Below are 20,384 nucleotides of genomic sequence, written 5' to 3' on the forward strand. Positions count from 1 at the left end.
TGCAACACACAAAACAAAATGAATTACAAATTTCATATGGTGAAAACTACGTGAAAATGGGGAAATCAAATTCAAAAAGTGCTCACCAAGCAGGTGACACTAATATAAATATCATGGAACATTTAGAACAGCATGACAATCGCCATGATAATCATGAAATTAAACTTTGGCTAATATTAGCTATTGTTATCCTACAATTAATGTTGATCCTTAATAAAACACTTAAGAAAAAGTGGAAGCGACAAGGATTTGAAAAAGGACGTGCAATGTCGTCAGCTAAAATTGCAGAAGTATATTTTTTTATAATATTAATTAAGTAAACCAATGTCTAACTTACAGGAAGAGGTTGGAATACTTATAACGGTACAAAAGAATTTAAAAAAATCTATAAAACCAAAGATTCAAACTTGAAACACTCCAAGCTAAATTAAACTACGCAAATGCGTTATATAATAAAATCGACTCTACACTGATAGAAGAGGAAGACTCTCTATCAAGTTCGGAACTAACATTTCTAGCTAAAGCAGCCAGAAATGCAATAACTGGCATTCGAAACATACTTAAATTAAAAATTGATCAGACACCACCGCTAGCAATGGCAAATGACTTTAAAACCTGCAATTGTACATCAGTATGATGGAAATGCTGACGGTTTGGATGCATTTTTGGATTCTGCAATCTTGTTGAAAGACATGACCGTAGGACCTCTGCAATGAACTGCAGTTAGGTTTTTGAAAACACGACTTACTGGTAAAGCCAGACTAGGCCTACCAGACGGGTTAGCAACATTTTATGATGTGCATCCCTAAAATACTTATGACAATAACCGAACCATAAATAAAACAAGTCATTAACTTCAAACGGAACAAAGTCCAGAAACTCAAGTTACATAGAATGCAAATGCAATTACTTCCATATGCGGTAACCGAGCCGAAGTGCTAGAAATATTCCCATTCCTCTTTCCTCCCTTCGCGTGCGTCCTACGCTAATGGACGAACGAAATCGAAAGGTTTCAAATTGCACAATCGGGTAGGACCAGCCCAGTGGCAGGCGCGTAGGCAACATGTTATATCGTGACAGCGGGTCCAGCACAGCAAAATAAACGATTTGAGCCCGGGACATGCTGTCTACTGTCAAACGCTGCTGTTGGTATGGGCCTTGTCACTGGCCTGGGTAGGACCACCGAGGCACACAAATTGCCAAACTAAGCAAGATGCACATTTTCGGCTACGGACTCCAGTTGTCTCACTCTCACTAATAGTAACGTAGGTTAAGTCAAAATTGTAACTGAACTGAGAATCATATATAAACCGATCACCACCGAAATAAAGCAATTAGAATAATCTGATCAAGCAGTCTAGACTTTTACTCTGGTCCTTACTGGTGATAGCTCTCGAGCTCACCATAGTTTGGATACCATTGCAAAGAAAGACTTTCTCCGATATATTCTAAGCAAGACTGCCACACTAGAATGAAAAAGTGATGAAATCTTTTGTTAGATTGAAAAAGTGGTGAAACATTTGATGTACAGAAAAAGTGAATAAATCTGTCCTTAAGGACATAGTGAAACCTTTTTTAAAAAGATTTTGATGACAAATCATACATAAGCGTACATCGATCTGGAAGCTGATTTTGTCAAATGTAACAAACCTGATAACGAAAATAGGAAGGAATGCATGCTACTAATGCAAGGAAGGACATCGTAAGACAATCAGTGGGTAAATTGTTAAACATTGTTCAGAAACTGCCAGGCAACGGCAAGGTTACAGATAAGGATAAGACTAGCACAATAGTTCGACAGATTAGTGATACAAAATTTGTTGAAGAGCTTCGAGTAACATTCAAAAACCAGCAACATATTTTACTTGTTGCAGACCCCGGTATGGGAGAAACTAGATTACTGCATTTTGTAGCGTTTGAAGTTCAAAAACAAAACCAATCTGCTGTATTCTTGGTGTATTTAAGAACGCTATGTAATGAACTCAACAACATAGACGTAGTATCTGTAGTGGTGTAGCATGTGATTTTCACATGTCACCAAATCATGCATGTTCTCGTTCTTCAAAATTAAATTCAATATCCAAAGGTTCAACGAACAATTACATCGGCGCGAAAACAAATGTATCAACTTACAGTGTCAATACTCGTAGGCTGTTTCCAACTAGCACGGAGTGTCACAATGCTGACTAAGTGCTCTCTCACCATAACTCTTTCTCTCAATTAATTTGGACCTCTCTATCAGGTAATAATCGGTGATTGGTTAATTAAGTAAATAATGGCTTCAAGTATCTCAGGTAAATGGAAGTTAGAATAAGTCAGTAGAAGTCAATAAAAACACATTCGTTAATCAACCTACTAAGCGTGAAGTTCGTCGTCCGAAAGCCATACGTGGAAAGAACTACAACAGCAAGGATAAGACTAGCACAATAGTTCGACAGATTAGTGATACAAAATTTGTTGAAGAGCTTCGAGGAACATTCAAAAACCAGCAACATATTTTACTTGTAGCAGACCCCGGTATGGGAGAAACTAGATTACTGCATTTTGTAGCGTTTGAAGTTCAAAAACAAAACCAATCTGATGTATTTAAGAACGCTATGTAATGAACTAAACAACATAGAAGAAGTATCTGTAGTGGCAACCCTACTTGCGTGGGGTAAAAGGCGGTAAAACCAAAGTTACCGTTTTGGCTTTTTTATGGTGGTGTTAGTAGTTGGAGACAGTTGACAGTTAAACTCAGTTACGATATTGTTATCGGAAAAAACCAAGAAAACAAGCAGCGCAAATTTTAGTGCTTTGAATTTCATCCAGAAAGTATGCTGGAAGCACTCAAATTCAGAATGGGTGACAACCCTATGAATTGTAAATCAAAGCGTCAGCAAGAAACGTCTGGCAACGACCAAAGTTGCTAGACATACATCATCAGCAGAAAATATGCCACCAGCAGTATTGCAACAGGCTGGTGGTCCGATATCAAAACCTGCACCACGAATCACATAAACACTCGACACGACAAACTGAAGCCAGCAACAAAGTAATAATCCAACTAAAATGTGGCCTTTTGGAAACAGAGAAGAAAGTGGTGAAGTCATAAAGAATGATCTTTCATCCCACGACGTAATATCGTACTCCTTAGACGGAGCATTCACCATCGCTGCACTGGTAGCGATCCTGGTTTACCGATGGCGGGTAAACTCAAACCGCTTGCGTCAGCTAGAACGCAGCGATAAACGACACGAGCTGGACGGAGTCAGCTCAACATGACCGGATGCGGAGGAAATTCGAACCCAGGCGACGATGCAGCGAAATATGACGCTGCGTCCAACAACACCCATCAAGTAAATACAATCCAATGTACTAAAAAAGGAAATAAAATCATTCTTAGTCTAACTTCCAAACGAGTCGGGTCTCTTTTGTATATCACAAGTTAGATTCGGCTCCATAGCGAAGATGCCCATCCACCTTACATTGTAGTTTCCACGGCAGGCAAGCCAAGCAACCAGCCAATTCATCATTCCCAGAAACAACATCGTCGTTCCCACATAGCGTCTGGAATAGATCAAATTCAGTTCCGACTAACCTCATCGAGTGCAACCTGAATTCCGGTACGTGACGATTCGATGGAGGACATCGTGGCGACGTAGACTGTTCCCAGCTGACCTCAGCAGTTTAACAGAATAGTTAGGTTGTTAGATGGTCGTAAGTAGAACAGGCAGTCAGTTCTTTGTTGACTCTAAAAGTGATCGGTTGGTAGTTCTAGTTTGATCTGTAGTTCTAATTTGAATACAAGTGTTCAAGTGAACAAAACGTTTTTTGAAAATTCCCTAATGACAATCAGTACATAAGTGTATATCGATCTGAAAGCTTATTTTGTCGAATGTAACAAACCTGATAACAAAAATAGGAAGCACTTTTTGACCAAACAAGATTTAGAACAATGCTTTGGACGAATAAAGCGTGAAACGCAGACGGGTGTGATAAAGCGCGTAATGCCAGAGGCAGAACAAAGAAGGACATCGTAAGACAATCAGTGGGTAAATTGTTAAACATTGTTCAGAAACTGCCAGGCAACGGCAAGGTAACAGATACGGATAAGACTAGCACAATAGTTAGACAGATTAGTGATACAAAATTTGTTGAAGAGCTTCGAGGAAAATTAAAAAAACCAGCAACATATTTTACTTGTTGCAGACCCCGGTATTGGAGAAACTAGATTACTGCATTTTGTAGCGTTTGAAGTTCAAAAACAAAACCAATCTGGTGTATTTAAGAACGCTATGTAATGAACTAAACAACATAGAAGAAGTATCTGTAGTGGCAACCCTACTTGCGTGGGGTAAAAGGCGGTAAAACCAAAGTTACCGTTTTGGCTTTGGAGAGAGTTGACAGTTAAACTCAGTTACTACGATATTGTCATCGGAAAAAGCAAAAAAACAAACAGCGCAAATTTTAGTGCTTTGAATTTCATCCAGAAAGCAGGCATTGGTAGCAAGTGATTTATGTCTGCGAGTATCGATAAGGTCATTACTCCTTGATAAAGTTCATCGACCTTCTAAGATAGTGCATCGACGATCGGCTACAGTTCGCTGACCTTTCGGAACAGTTCATGGACCTGGGTAGTGAAGAAGAAGATGAATTTGAAGTGCGTTTTGTTGCCGGTTCCGTTGTGCTGGAGTGCTGTTGCTGCTGAATCCCATCATTATTAAGAATTAAGTGCTGATTGACCAGGATTGACCGTGTTTTGGGCTTTTGGACTGCTGCTCAAATTGAATACGAACTTTGTTCCGTCGCAGCGATTAGACAGGTACTTGATTTTTTTCCCCTCTTTTTATAGTTGAGAGAAACATTGTTTTTGGGATGTATTTTAATTTTTTTTTCATTGTTGTGTTTTGTTTCCCTACACAATTGACCAATAAGAATGGCGATGGCTACAACTACAGAACCGCGAGTTAGCACCGAAGCCTCCCGGCTGGAATGCTGATGCTGAACATGCACTTTGGAACTTGGCAACGACGGCACACCGGATGGGCAGCTACGAACATGCAAGACAAGGCAAATTGATCGACGATGGCAACGGACGGAATTTGGACGATGGCACCAGCGGAGGAAATGCAGAGTAGGCAATATGGACTGTAGTTAGGTTTTATTGAAAAATAAAGTCCAGTTCGGTTTTAGCTAGCGAGTAGTTAAGAAGTTATTCTTTAAAAAGTTAATCACATCCGTATAGACTTAACTCGCGTAATGCCAGAGGCAGAACAAAGAAGGACATCGTAAGACAATCAGTGGGTAAATTGTTAAACATTGTTCAGAAACTGCCAGGCAACGGCAAGGTAACAGATAAGGATAAGACTAGCAAAATAGTTCGACAGATTAGTGATACAAAATTTGTTGAAGAGCTTCGAGGAACATTCAAAAACCAGCAACATATTTTACTTGCAGCAGACCCCGGTATGGGAGAAACTAGATTACTGCATTTTGTAGCGTTTGAAGTTCAAAAACAAAACCAATCTGGTGTATTTAAGAACGCTATGTAAGGAACTCAACAACATAGAAGAAGTATCTGTAGTGGCAACCCTACTTGCGTGGGGTAAAAGGCGGTAAAACCAAAGTTACCGTTTTGCCTTTGGAGAGAGTTGACAGTTAAACTCAGTTACGATATTGTCATCGGAAAAAGCAAGAAAACAAGCAGCGCAAATTTTAGTGCTTTGTACCTATTTCATCCAGAAAGCAGGCATTGGTAGCAAGTGATTTGTGTCTGTGAGTATCGATAAGGTCATTACTCCTTGATAAAGTTCATCGACCTTCTTAGATAGTGCATCGACGATCGCAATGCATGTATCACCCGACAAATAAAAAAAAATGTTAGCAGCGATAGCGTATAATCGATCGCGTCGCTAACATTGTTGGCTCCAGAGAGGAGTAAAAAGTCCCAAACATCACGAAGGTGTGCTCGACGCCGCAAAGAGCGAGCTGTGATGTGAGTGAGCTGAAAATCTTATAAATAAAGATCACAGAAGAAGTCTTGAAGACCAGCAAAATGTCATTCAAGTTTGTAGTGAACAAGAACGGTCATTGCCGTTTATGTACAGATCCTGACTCTAAACAGGATATGGTCGCATGCGATGAATGCGACCGCTAGTTTCACTATGGATGTGCTGAGCTAGAAGGCATACCATCCAAATAAGAAAAGTGGAGCTGCAAGAAAGGCAAATGCATAGCAGCCAGATTCAAGGACTTGGAGCAAATAAAATTAAAACTGGAATCATTTAAGAATGACCAGAGAGATGCTGGACCATCACAAGTAAAGCAGGAAGATTGGACGATATACTTAAAGCAACGGGTCTGCCAGAAAATGGCCAATGTTCAGTAAAATATTTGATGAAACCACAAAGAAAGGAAGGTTCGCAAATATAGAGAATCTGACCAGACTACAGCAATAATAAGTCGCGATATTATAATGAGCAGAACAAAATCGACAACTCGCGATATTATAGCAAGGAGCAAAATAAAAATGATGAACCGCAACTTCACAAGAATAAGCAGAACGAAACAGCACGAGAGGACTCACGAAGTAGCAATGAAGAAAATACTTCAAATGTTCATCAGGATTCAAGAACCAACATCTTTTACCAAATATTGCCGGTATCACTATGGAATGGGCAATGAAAAGTTAATACATATGCGTTTTTGGATCCAGGATCATCTTTAACCTTGCTGGACGAACATGTTGCGGATCATTTTAAAGTGGACCCAAAACTTCTCCAGGGAAGAGAAAGGAAGTAAACGAGTACAACTCAAAATCAGTTACAAATCTACATCTAACGATTCAAGAAGTCAATGAATTAGCTGATGCTTTTATGCATCTACGAGGGCTGCCAATAAAAAAATTATGGCAAAATTCAACCACACATTTTAATTGGATTGAATCACAGTCACCTTTTAGTTCCGTTCAAACGTAGGAGTGGAGGTGAACATAAACCAATGGCCATTAGAACTAAATTGGGATGGCTAATATTTGGGAATCAGTCAGTTGCTGAATCGGTGCAACCCGAACATGTATGTGTAATACAACAACAAAAGGAGATGTTTGATGCAATGAAAAAATACTTCTCAATAGAAGATTTTGGAGTAAAAGTTCCTCAGAATTTACCGCAATCAAAAGATGCTATTAGAGCTCAAGAGATAATCGATAAAACATTGAAGTTTAAGGATAACAAATATGAAATTGGACTCCTATGGAAGGAAGATGGATTTAAATTTCCTGAGAGTTACAACAATGCCTTCAAACCTTGGAAAATAAATTAAAAAAAGATGATAAATTAAAGGATTGGGCAATTGACACCGTCAAGGATTATGTCAACAAAGGTTATGCTCGAAAACTAACTGCTCAAGAAGTAAAAGAGTGGTCAGAAGAAATCAACAAAAATAAACAGCCGCCAAAACCAAGAATGGTTTTCGACGCGGCAGCAAAAAGGTCCAAGGAATTTCTTTTAATTCAGCATTGTTATCCGGTCCAGATGCCACAACATCGTCACTTGGTGTATCAATAAGATTTAGAGAAGGATCAATTGCTACGGCTGGCGATATTAAGGAAATGTTCAGTCAGGTTGGAATAAACGAAAAAGATCAAAGAAAACAATGCTTCTTATTCCGGGATTGTAATGAAGATCGAAACCCAAACATCTACGTTATGCAGGTAATGATGTTCGGATCAACATGTTCACCTGCTTGCGCTCAAATCGTCAAGAGCTACAACGCTGCTCTTTACGAAGAAACAAAACCAAAGGCAGCGAAAGCTATTGTAAAGCAACACTATCTATTAGAGTGATGCAAAATTTGAAATTTTCGCTCCACAATACTTAAACGATTCCAAATCGGATCTTGACTAACCTCTCAAAATTTGAACCCATTTGGTGAGAAACTGAGATGGCACAAACCATTTGAAGTTTGTATGGGAATTACTATGGTGAAACCAAGATTTTTGTTCATGTCTATCTAATAATTCACCATATCGGTCTGCTTCAAAAACTTTCAATTGTGCTTGTAGGAAATTCTCCCAGCTACAACTTTGCTCAAGACCACATTTTGATTAAATGCAAGGATCGAAAGTTATCAATGGTTCAATGCGCTGAGGTCTTATGATCATGCTCAATCAACTGCTCAATAGGCAACATTGGTGTTTCTGGGGCGTTGAATAGGACACAAAAATCATGGCTACTATGTCACACTGCAAAATACAGTGTTGCCTACAGACCAGCTGCTTGATCATGTCATAAGTTTACCAATCTCTTAAATAATTAATAACTTTTTTCTGTCTCGTTTTACGTAGAAACGATCTTCTGCAAAGTTGTAGCTGAAAAAAATTTCTATAAGAATGGCTATCAAACTGTTTCGCAGCTCAATATGGAAAAAGACTAGAAGGCAATGAACAAAAAGTTGAGATTTCCCATAGTAATTTACATGTAAACTTCAAATGGATTGTGCGAAGTCTGTTTCTAACCAAATGAGTTGAAACTTTGGGAGGCTAATCAGGACCCGATTTGAAACCATTTAAGCACTGTGGAGCGAAAAAGTCAAAATTTGCATCAGTCAACTATCTATGTGGATGATTACATTGAAAGCTTAATTCAAAAGAAGATGCTATTGCAACAATAAAAGACGTCATCGAAATCCACAATAATGCGGGATTCTTCATAAGAAACTTCGTGTCCAACAGCAAACCAGTATTAGCAGCATTACCTAAAGAAAGACTACAACAAGGTAATGTGCGGCTATTTGAAGATAAGGATACGCATAATGAAAAATCTTTAAGGCGTTTATTGGAATACTGCCCTCGATTGCTTAAGTTACAATCTCAAAATGGAACGATTAGACAAAGAGATTCGAGAATCAAAAAGAACAATGCGTAATGAGCATCTATGACCCCATAAGTTTGATATCAAACTTGACAATCCATGGCAGGATTTTAATGCAGGAACTACAAAAAGAAAGTTCTGACTGGGATGTAGACATTTCCGACTGTTTATATCAACAATGGAAGTATTGGATTGAAATGATACAATCAGCTGCATCAATAAAAATATCAAGATGGATTCTTCATACCAAAGCAAAGACATCGGAAGTACACACATTCGTAGATGCGTCGGATTACGCATTTGCTGCTGTCACGTACATACGTGGATTGGATAGTATTGGATCTACCGTCAGTGTAAGGATGGTAGCGGGGAAGGCAAGAGTAGCACCTATTCGGCACAGTAGCACAATCAGCAGTTTTAGGCACAAGATTAACGAAAACTGTCGAACACGAGCTGCGCATAAAACCAACAAAAAGCATTTTATGGTCTGACTCACAAACTGTGTTATACTTATCATAGAGTAGGAGAAATTCTTGAGTTTACTAAGATGGATCAATGGCGTTACGTGCCATCAGAAAAGAATCCAGCAGATGAAGGCACCAAGGAGGCAAAAGGTGTATCTTCTTGGCAATCCGGACCAAAATTCTTGTATGACCCGGAAAATATATGGCCAAAACCAAGGTTCGCAAAAGATACCAACGCAGAATTGAAAGGAACAATAATGATCCATACCTCGGATGATCCCGAGTTGGAATTCATAAAAGAACAACGCTATTCTTATTGGAATAAGCTTGTTAAACATATATGTGTTATCAAAAAATTCTCCGATTGGATCAAAAATAAACAAGGCTTCACCCAGTCCGTTGATAAGCTTAACACCGATGCTTAATGAATATGGAGTCATCGTGTCACAAAGTCAGATAAAAGACACTAAAATGTTTTCACAATCAACACGGCAGCCAATTATATTGCCATACAAACATCATATCACAAGATTGATAGTTAAAGAATATCACGAGAAATGTCTACACCAAGGAGATAATGTGATATTAGGGGCAATACACCAAAAAATTTCGATTATAAAGGCGAGGACAGTACTAAAAAATGTTAAAAGCAACTGCCAAAAATGTAAAATAATGAGGGCGCGACCAACACCTCCTCAGATGGCCATGCTTGCAGAAAGTCGTTTGGATATGTATGCTCATCCATTTACGCATACTGAAGTTGACTACTTCGGTCCGTTCGAAGTTGCAGTAAAGAAATCTGTTGAAAACCGATGGAGGGTAATATTCACCTGCCTAACCACACGTGCTTCACATATTGAATTAGCAGAAAAACTTGACACCGACGCATTCATTGTATGTTTAAGGAACTTCCAGAACAGAAGAGGGAAAATCATACACAGGCAGCAGAAGAAGTTGTTCTTTTTTAAAAACAATCCCAATGCCACCTCGACCATAACTGGCGCAGTCAACGGAGTAAGTGCAAAGTAGTGCAGTAGTGCAAAATGCAGTTGTTCCAGCAGAAGCTGTTTTCGGCGGATCACCGGAAATTCGTGTTCAACTGTAGCACATGCGGACCAAAGAACGACGGATTATCATTCAATTTAAATTAAGGCTTTAATTAAGGAGACCGCGAAGGCTTATCGCGACATAGTACCACACATCATCACAAAAACGTAAGTAGTTTTGAATTTTATCGTTAGCAATAAAAAAATAATCATATAAGTGAGTGAAAAAGTGAGTGAAAAAGTGAGTGAAAAAGTGATAAATGTTAAGAATCATTTGCTGAGTCGTTGAGTCTTTTTTTTTCTCACGCTTAAAAAAATGGATCCAATTGAACAGTTACAACATCAGCTTCACGCTTTGCAGATGCAACTGCAAGAACGTGAAGACCAAATCCAGCAATTACAATTTGAGGCACAGGGTGCAGCCGAAGCTGTACTCGCGGCACAAGCTGGCCGTGCACCTGCTAATGCCAATCAAAATGCAGAGTTAGGACGAGTTGAAAGTATTCTTAAAACGATGCAGACACCACCGATAATTAGGGACTTGCCATCATTTTGTGGTGAACCTGTAAAACTCCACGGATTTATTAGATCTATTGATAATTTAATACCACTAATAAATTCGGTTCGAGGCACTCCCATGTACAACATTTGGCAACAATCGATTCGAGCGAAGATAGTCGGCGACGCAGACAATATTTTAGAATTATATGGAACGAGTCTTGATTGGGGAGAAATTAAACAGAACCTTATCACTCATTACAGTGATAGGAGAGACGAGGTGTCTTTGACCCGAGATCTCTTCAAGCTATACCAATCTGGAACTGTCGAGGATTACTATAGCAAAATCTCACATATTGTATCCCTTTTAATAAACCTACTAAATCTAAACAAATGGGACTGAAAGTATTTCTTTCAGGCCTCAGGGTTCCGCTTGGACCCATAATAAGAGCACAAAGCCCAAGCACACTCAAAGATGCTTTGAGATTATGCTTAGAAGAAAATAATTATAGTTTGTACAAAAGCACAAAACAAACGATTTTGACACAGCCACAAAGATTTCAACAAGCACAACCCCAACCCAGGATTCATAATTTTATCCCGCAACAGAGAAATAACCAGCCCATTTCCCAACCAGGTCCTAGTTGGAGAGAATCTGCAAATGCTCCAAGCAGAAATATCCAACAAATTCCCCAAGCACAGCAACAGAGACCAGTTCTACCACCTAGAAATGTTTCCGCTCCTAGACCCAACCCCAATTCAGTAAGACCGGAACCGATGGAAATAGACCCATCAATTCGGTCAAGACAAATAAATTACATGAACCGTCCACCACTTGCAAGAATAAATGGACCCCATTATCAGATTGAATACGAGAGTCAGTGCCACGAAATTTATCATAATAATGCCACAGAAAGCGAAGGCTTTTCTGAGCCCACTTCAAATCAAGACGTTATACAAGAACCAGTCCAAACAAATTATGAAGGAAATCAAGATACTGAAGCCGATTCTGATGAACTAAATTTTTGCATGGCAAAAGACAACAATTTGAAGAGATGAAAATTTTTATCCCATATGTTAAGCTCCAAACATCAAAAGGAACGTTGAACTTCCTTATCGACACAGGGGCTAACAAAAGTTACATTGATCCTAAACACGTGAACATAGAAAAATGTCGATTTACACATCCGATCACCGTTCGTAATATCAATGGCTCTCACAAAATTGATAAATTTGTCCAATTCAACCCATTCATTGATATTCCAAATACAAAACCTTTGAAATTTTTTTGTTTTCCACTTTCATCCATTTTTTGATGGCCTGATCGGTTATCAGTCCTTACAGGAGTTGCAAGCAGAAATTATAACCTATCGTAATCAGCTAAAATTTCCAGCGAAAACAATCCAAATGTTTAGGAGATATCCTAATTCACATTCCCTAAATTTTCATGAAAATTACTCTATAATTAAAAGATTACTAACAACTATCAAAGACGGTGAAGTTTTTTTGAAAAATGATATTAAACTGCATGAAAATGTATTTGTCCCTTCTGGATTGTATAAAATAGAAGACCACAGAATTACTTTCCCCATTATAAGTTCTCAAAAACAGGAAGTGAATTTAAGTCTTGACACTGATGCCATATTCACAGAGATAAATAATTTCGAAACATCTGGCAACCCAATAGGATACTCAAAGATCAAACCCGATTATATGAAGCAGTTACGTATTGATCATTTAAATTCAGAAGAAAAATCAAAACTTCTCCATTTAATTTCAAAATACCAAGACACATTTTACATGGAAGGATCTGATCTTTCATTTACGAATGTCGTCAAACATAGTATAGTGACTAGGGACGAAATACCTGTCCATGCTAAAAAGTTACAGGTATCCTTTTTGTCACAAAAAAGAGGTCCAAGAACAAATCTCTAAAATGTTAGCACAAGGAATCATTCAACCTAGCACATCCCCTTGGTGTTCGCCAATATGGATTGTGCCTAAAAAGTCTGATTCATCAGGCAAACAAAAATGGAGACTCGTTGTCGATTACCGTAAACTTAATGAAAAAACGGTCCATGACAAATATCCACTGCCAAACATTACCGAAATACTAGACAAATTAGGGAAGTGTCAGTATTTCACAACTTTAGATTTGACCTCTGGTTTTCATCAAATAGAGGTCCATCCAAAGGATGTTCCAAAAACTGCCTTTTCAGTAGAGCATGGCCTCTACGAATATTTGAGAATGCCTTTCGGATTGAAAAACGCCCCAGCCACGTTCCAAAGAGTTATGGATCATGTGCTGAGAGATTTCTTTGGAAAATGTTGTCTTGTCTATATGGACGACATTATTATATTTTCTACGTCGCTTCAAGAACATTTGGAAAACCTAAAGAAAATTCTCGAAGCATTACGAAAAGTTAATTTAAAAATCCAATTGGACAAAAGTATATTCCTAAAAAAGGAAGTCTCATTTTTGGGCCATATTGTAACGGATCAGGGTATCAAACCGAATCCAGATAAAATAGAGGCTATAAAGAAATGACCCATTCCTCGAAACCAAAAAGAGCTTAAAGGATTTTTGGGCATTCTTGGCTACTACAGGAAGTTTGTACGAGATTTTTCCAAAATTACTAAACCCTTAACGTCCCAATTACGCAAAGGTGAAAAAATCGAACATACACCTTTGTTTCTGAAAACATTCGAAATTTGCAAATCATTGCTGACGCACAGCGATGTATTACAATATCCCGATTTTGAAAAACCTTTTGTCCTAACAACCGATGCTAGTGACTTTGCCATAGGAGCCGTTCTATCTCAAGGTCCAATCGGTAGTGATAGACCAATTGCGTATTCATCACGAACATTGAAAAAGTCTGAAGAGCATTTTTCAGCAATTGAAAAAGAGCTCTTAGCGATTGTATGGGCCTGTCAGTACTTTCGCCCTTACCTATTCGGGAGAAAATTCACATTGTTTACGGACCATCAGCCGTTAACATACGCTATGAACTTAAAAACCCCCAACACTAAACTGGTTCGTTGGAGGCTACAACTTTCAGAATTTGACTTCGAGATAAAGCATAGGCCGGGAAAACAAAACGTTGTGGCCGATGCATTATCCAGAATAGTTTCGGAGTTGAATATAAATGAAACTTCATCAGATAATGAAACAGTACAGAGTGCTGACACAGACGATTCAGAATTTATTGCGTGTACTGAACTGCCAGTGAATTTTTTTCACAATCAGATAATTCTCAAAATTGGTGAAAATGAATCGGAAGTTTATGAGGAAATTTTTCCAAGAGTCCATAGAAGAACAATCACCAAATTAGTTTTTGGAGTCCCTGTAATTCTTAGAATATTTAAAGAATACATGGACACAAGGAAAATAAATTGTATTTTGTGCCCCGAAAACTTGATCGGTACCATCCAGTTTGTTTATAAAAATTACTTCTCAAGGTGTAAAACTTTCAAAATAAAAATTTCTCAAAAAATGTTGATAGATATTCAGGATCAAATTGAACAAGACCAAATTATCGAAGAAACTCATGAGATTTCCCATCGAGGAATCAACGAGAACAAAAATGAAATCATAAAAAGATTTTATTTCCCTAAAATTAAATAAAAAATACGTAAATTTGTCATTCTGTGCGAGGTCTGCAATAGAATGAAATACGAGAGAAAACCGCACAAAATTAAATATGCAGAAACTCCTATCCCTAAACAACCCTTAGAGATAGTTCACATTGACATTTTTGTTTCCAAACCGAATTTGTTTATTTCAGCAGTGGACAAATTATCAAGATTTGGAATTTTACTGCCGATAAAATCGAGAACTATTTTGGAAATCAGAAAAGCATTGGTTAAATTTATCTCATTATATGGTGCACCAAAGCTCATCGTTTCAGACAATGAGCCTGCACTGAAATCAATTGAAATAAGAGACATGTTGGATAAATTGAATATTCAACAGAACTTTACGCCAACGGATCGCAGCGAAGTAAATGGAATCGTTGAGAGATTTCATTCCACATTGGCTGAGATCTACAGATGCAACAAACACAAATTTGAAAATCTAACGGATAAAGAGAAATTTTTAATATCATGCTCGCTGTACAACAACACTACCCACACTTCAACCAAGTTGAAGCCTAGGGAAGTGTTTTATGGTATTAAAGATGGCGAAGAACGACCTCTGGATCGTACTCTGATGTTAGAGTTTAGAAGTAATTTATACCAGGAGGTAGCCAATACAATTTCTCAAGTCCAGAAATCTCAACATAATCAACATAATATTTCCAGAGAAGACGCTCCTATACTAGAGACCGATCAAAACGTTTACAATAGAAATCAAGGAATAAGAGCTAAAACAAAAGAGCGTTATCAATCTATTAAGGTGCGCCCGGACAGAAACCAAACATACCTTGATCATAAAGGAAGAAAACTTCACAAAATGAAATTAAAACGTATAAGAAAATAAATAAAATACGCAATGATACTAATATCTTCTTCCCTTTTTTAGGTTTCACGAACGATGGAAATAAAAATAATTTTACTCTTTGTATTTTTTAGCAGCTCACTTGGTACTTCGAATATCGAAATAACGGATCTATCCAATAACCCAGGACTTTTGGTTTTAGCAACGGGAAAAAGTTTTCTAAAGGTAGGAAACCATAAAATTTATCATATCATAGATCTGGAACTGTTTTGGCCTACCGTTAGAAAACTAGAGGTAATTATTGAAGGACTTTCATCATTCACAAATTTAACAGAACTCACTAGAACCTTATCAACAAAATATAATAATATACGAAACCTCTACTTTGGCATGTTACCCAGAAATCGAAACAAAAGAGGTTTATTAAATTTTGTTGGTACCGGAATTAAACAATTAACTGGAAACATGGATCACGAGGACTTCATCGAAATTACAAAAGAAATGAATCAACTGAAATATAATAATTTCCAATTAATTGAGGAAAACAACAAACAAATAAAAATAAATTTAAAGATGCAGGATAGAATCAATGAAGTTCTAACACAGCTTAAAAACCAACAAGATTTAATCTCAAAAAATTTAATAGCAAGTAGGCAAGATAGTGGTTACAGCAAAGAAATTAAAATTATTAAAGAAATATTCAACATCAATGCGAACTTAGATCATTTAAAATATCATTTGCAAGGCATTTGTGAATCAATTCATTTAGCTAAATTGAACATAATTTCAAAACACATTTTGAGTACAGACGAGCTAGGATTCGCTTTACAAAAGTTAGAGGATAAGGGAATTATTATTGAAAACTATGAACAAGTGTATGATTACCTAGAAATCTCAACGTATTTTAATCAATCGAAATTGTTTTTTATAATAAAAGTACCTCAACTTCAGAGCATTGTTTATAATAACTTCATACTAGAAGCATTACCGGTAGGACACAGAATTTTAAAAATACCAGCTGCTTGCGCAATGACCAGTGAACACAGGACATATTTCATCATCCAGAGCTGTCAACGTATCGCAGGCAACTCAATTTGCACCGAACAGAACCTTTTAAATTACACGGCGGATACATGTTTCCCCGAGCTACTGAGAGGATTACCTGGTAACTGTACGTTCCAACATTATCAGAGGGCTGACATAATCAAACCAATTACAAATAACCATGTGATCGTCATATCAAGCAATAACGCACATCTAAATTCTACTTACGGCATCTCAAATCGAAACATAACAGGAACACTTTTAATCGAATTCCATAACTGCTCTATAAAGGTGAACGAAACAACTTTTACTAGACTGGAATTCAATCATCCTGAAAAACCATTCGTTTTACCCCTTCATGGCCTAAGAATTTCAGAAAAGAAATTCGAGAAAGCAACAACTATCGAGGATCTCCAATTCGAAAACAGGCGTCATTTAATTAACCTGACACAAAGTCATAAACAAAACGCAATTGCAACATTTGGAATTTCTACTTGCAGTTTCATCCTTGGACTCGTAATCATTATTTATTTGTTGAAAACAAATAATTTCAGTTGGCAGTCAAAGAATATTCCACAGATTGCACAAACAAACGCAGATCCAAGTATTCAACATAATCAAACGCACCGGGACGTCGCGTCTTCAGGTGGGGGAGTAGTTAAGGCCCAATCATCCCTTGAACCAGGTACATCAGCCAGAGTTCAGCTTCCATTGATAAACCACGCATCATCGAGCACAACATCACCCAGAGTCCAGCTTCCTTTGATAAACCACACATCATCAGTAGCCACCATCATTCCAACAATGTAGCCATCCATCAGAGCCAGAGACATCATTACGCCGAGTCAGCATCTTCGATCATCATTCCTGGTATTCATCGAGCAGCATCACTCGACGTCAACGATCGCCTTTCACACGGTAGCAGCGCCGCAGCTTAGGTAGGACGTGACAGTTTAATAAACAATAATCCATAGGATAGAATTCGTAAGCTGTAACCATTGCGAGAAATAAATCATCATTTATTCTTAGTTCGACAGCCAGCAGAAGAAGTTGTTCTTTTTTTAAAAACAATCCCAATGCCGCCTCGACCATAACTCCTATAATTACCAAGGCAAAGATGAATTTTGACTCCTGTGGAAAACGGCAAAAAATCGATATTGACAAGGTAAAGGAACTGAGAGATCGACTTGAAATAAAGCCACATAAACCTAAGAGAAAAGGTTTTATGCAAGCTCCTTATTGGTCTATTACCATATTAATGGTCCTTTACTTACTGGGAACCACATTTGGATTACATTCACAAGGGTTAATAGCATACGATTGTGCTAATCCAGAAGTAAATATGACGAGCTATTCCTTATTAGATGTGACATCATGCCTACCTTCAACGAAGTACTTATCAATTTCTGAGGTATCAATGCAAGTACTGCAGCAAAACGCCAAAATCTATGTGGTATTGAGACGGCCCCCGTTCCATGTTTTGCATTTTATCATTGGCCGTCACATTATGTCACAGACAGTGACCTAGAGTTATACAATTAAGAAAGAAGCTAGGGCATACCAATGGTACCCCGAGCGCGGGCCTTTAAATTTGGCTTCTGCCAATGATAGCAGTTTTTTTTTTTTTCAAGTTCACACAACAGCGCAACGCGCGCCATAGCAGGTTGTTTTGTTATTTCTCTCACCAGCATGTGGCTCTGAGAGAATAGCGTGTAGAATGAACTTCTTTTTAGTACAAGAGAAGCATGCTAGGGTCTATATAAGTAAAATCAGTGAATAAAGCTGGGTTGTCTTGTTGTATCTAAACCAGTGTTGGGTAGTTTTTTTTTTTATGACCGCCGGCCCCGCAGTATGCATTCTCACACGTCGGACTATGAATAAATCTGTCCTCTAGGACTAAGTGAATCTTTTTTAAAAAGTGACTTACGTGAAACCATCCATATGTGTATATCGTTCTGGAAGCTTATTTTGTCAAATGTAACAAACCTGATAACGAAAATAGGAAGCGCATTTTGGCCAAACAAGGTATAGAACAATACTTTGGACGCATAAAGCGAGAAATGCAGACGGGTGTGATAAAGCGCGTAATTCCAGAGTTCAGAAACTGCCAGGCAACGGCAAGGTAACAGATAAGGATAAGACTAGCACAATAGTTCGACAGATTAGTGATACAAAATTTGTTGAAGAGCTTCGAGGAACATTCAAAAACCAGCAACATATTTTACTTGTTGCAGACCCCGGTATGGGAGAAACTAGATTACTGCATTTTGTAGCGTTTGAAGTTCAAAAACAAAACCAATCTGATGTATTTAAGAACGCTATGTAATGAACTAAACAACATAGAAGAAGTATCTGTAGTGGCAACCCTACTTGCATGCGGTAAAAGGCGGTAAAAGCAAAGTTACCGTTTTGGCTTTGGAGAGAGTTGACAGTTAATCTCAGTTACGATATTGTCATCGGAAAAAGCAAGAAAACAAACAGCGCAAATTTTAGTGCTTTGAATTTCATCCAGAACGGATGCTGGAAGCACTCAAATTCAGAATGGGTGACAACCCTATGAATTGTAAATCAAAGCGTCAGCAAGAAACGCCTGGCAACGACCAAAGTTGCTAGACATATATCATCAGCAGAAAATATGCCACCAGCAGTATTGCAACGGGCTGGTGGTCCGATATCAAAACCTGCACCACGAATCACATAAACACTCGACACGATAAACTGAAGCCAGCAACAAAGTAATAATCCAACTAAAATGTGGCCTTTTGGAAACAGAGAAGAAAGTGGTGAAGTCATAAAGAATGATCTTTCATCCCACGACGTAATATCGTACTCCTTAGACGGAGCATTCACCATCGCTGCACTGGTAGCGATCCTGGTTTACCGATGGCGGGTAAACTCAAACCGCTTGCGTCAGCTAGAACGCAGCGTTAAACGACACGAGCTGGACGGAGTCAGCTCAACATGACCGGATGCGGAGGAAATTCGAACCCAGGCGACGCTGCAGCGAAAGATGACGCTGCGTTCAACAACACCCATCAAGTAAAAACAATCCAATGTACTAAAAAAGTAAATAAAATCATTCTTAGTCTAACTTCCAAACGAGTCGGGTCTCTTTTGTATATCACAAGTCAGATTCGGCTCCATAGCGAAGATGCCCATCCACCTTCCATTGTAGTTTCCACGGCAGGCAAGCCAAGCAACCAGCCAATTCATCATTCCCAGAAACAACATCGTCGTTCCCACATAGCGTCTGGAATAGATCAAATTCAGTTCCGACTAACCTCATCGAGTGCAACCTGAATCCCGGTACGTGACGATTCGATGGAGGATATCGTGGCGACGTAGACTGTTCCCAGCTGACCTCAGCAGTTTAACAGAATAGTTAGGTTGTTAGATGGTCGTAAGTAGAACAGGCAGTCAGTTCTTAGTTGACTCTGAAAGTGATCGGTTGGTAGTTCTAGTTTGATCTGTAGTTCTAATTTGGTGAAGTGAATACAAGTGTTCAAGTGAACAAAACGTTTTTTAAAAATTCCCTGATGACAATCAGTACATAAGTGAATATCGATCTGAAAGCTTATTTTGTCGAATGTAACAAAGCTGATAACAAAAATAGGAAGCACTTTTTGACCAAACAAGATTTAGAACAATGCTTTGGACGAATAAAGCGTCAAATGCAGACGGGTGTGATAAAGCGCGTAATGCCAGAGGCAGAAGAAAGAAGGACATCGTAAGACAATCAGTGGGTAAATTGTTAAACATTGTTCAGAAACTGCCAGGATAAGACTAGCACAATAGTTCGACAGATTAGTGATACAAAATTTGTTGAAGAGCTTCGAGTAACATTCAAAAACCAGCAACATATTTTACTTGTAGCAGACCCCGGTATGGGAGAAACTAGATTACTGCATTTTGTAGCGTTTGAAGTTCAAAAACAAAACCAATCTGATGTATTTAAGAACGCTATGTAATGAACTAAACAACATAGAAGAAGTATCTATAGTGGCAACCCTACTTGCGTGGGGTAAAAGGCGGTAAA

The 20,384-nt window shown here is 38.3% G+C and overlaps 1 long non-coding RNA gene across 1 annotated transcript; it reads left to right on the top strand.

Annotated features, from left to right (window-relative positions):
* The first annotated feature begins 1,057 nt into the window (after nt 1–1,057).
* On the top strand, nt 1,058–20,328 carry LOC135711735 (uncharacterized). The gene is made up of 2 exons (XR_010518501.1): nt 1,058–5,530; nt 15,963–20,328. It is a non-coding gene; the product is annotated as an uncharacterized LOC135711735 (long non-coding RNA).
* Nucleotides 20,329–20,384: the final 56 nt, after the last annotated feature.

The sequence above is a fragment of the Ochlerotatus camptorhynchus genome, unplaced genomic scaffold, assembly GCF_037179485.1.
Source record: "Ochlerotatus camptorhynchus isolate MF236.1 unplaced genomic scaffold, CSIRO-AGI_Acam_v1.1 ptg000434l, whole genome shotgun sequence".
NCBI classification, from domain to species: Eukaryota; Metazoa; Arthropoda; class Insecta; order Diptera; family Culicidae; genus Ochlerotatus; species Ochlerotatus camptorhynchus.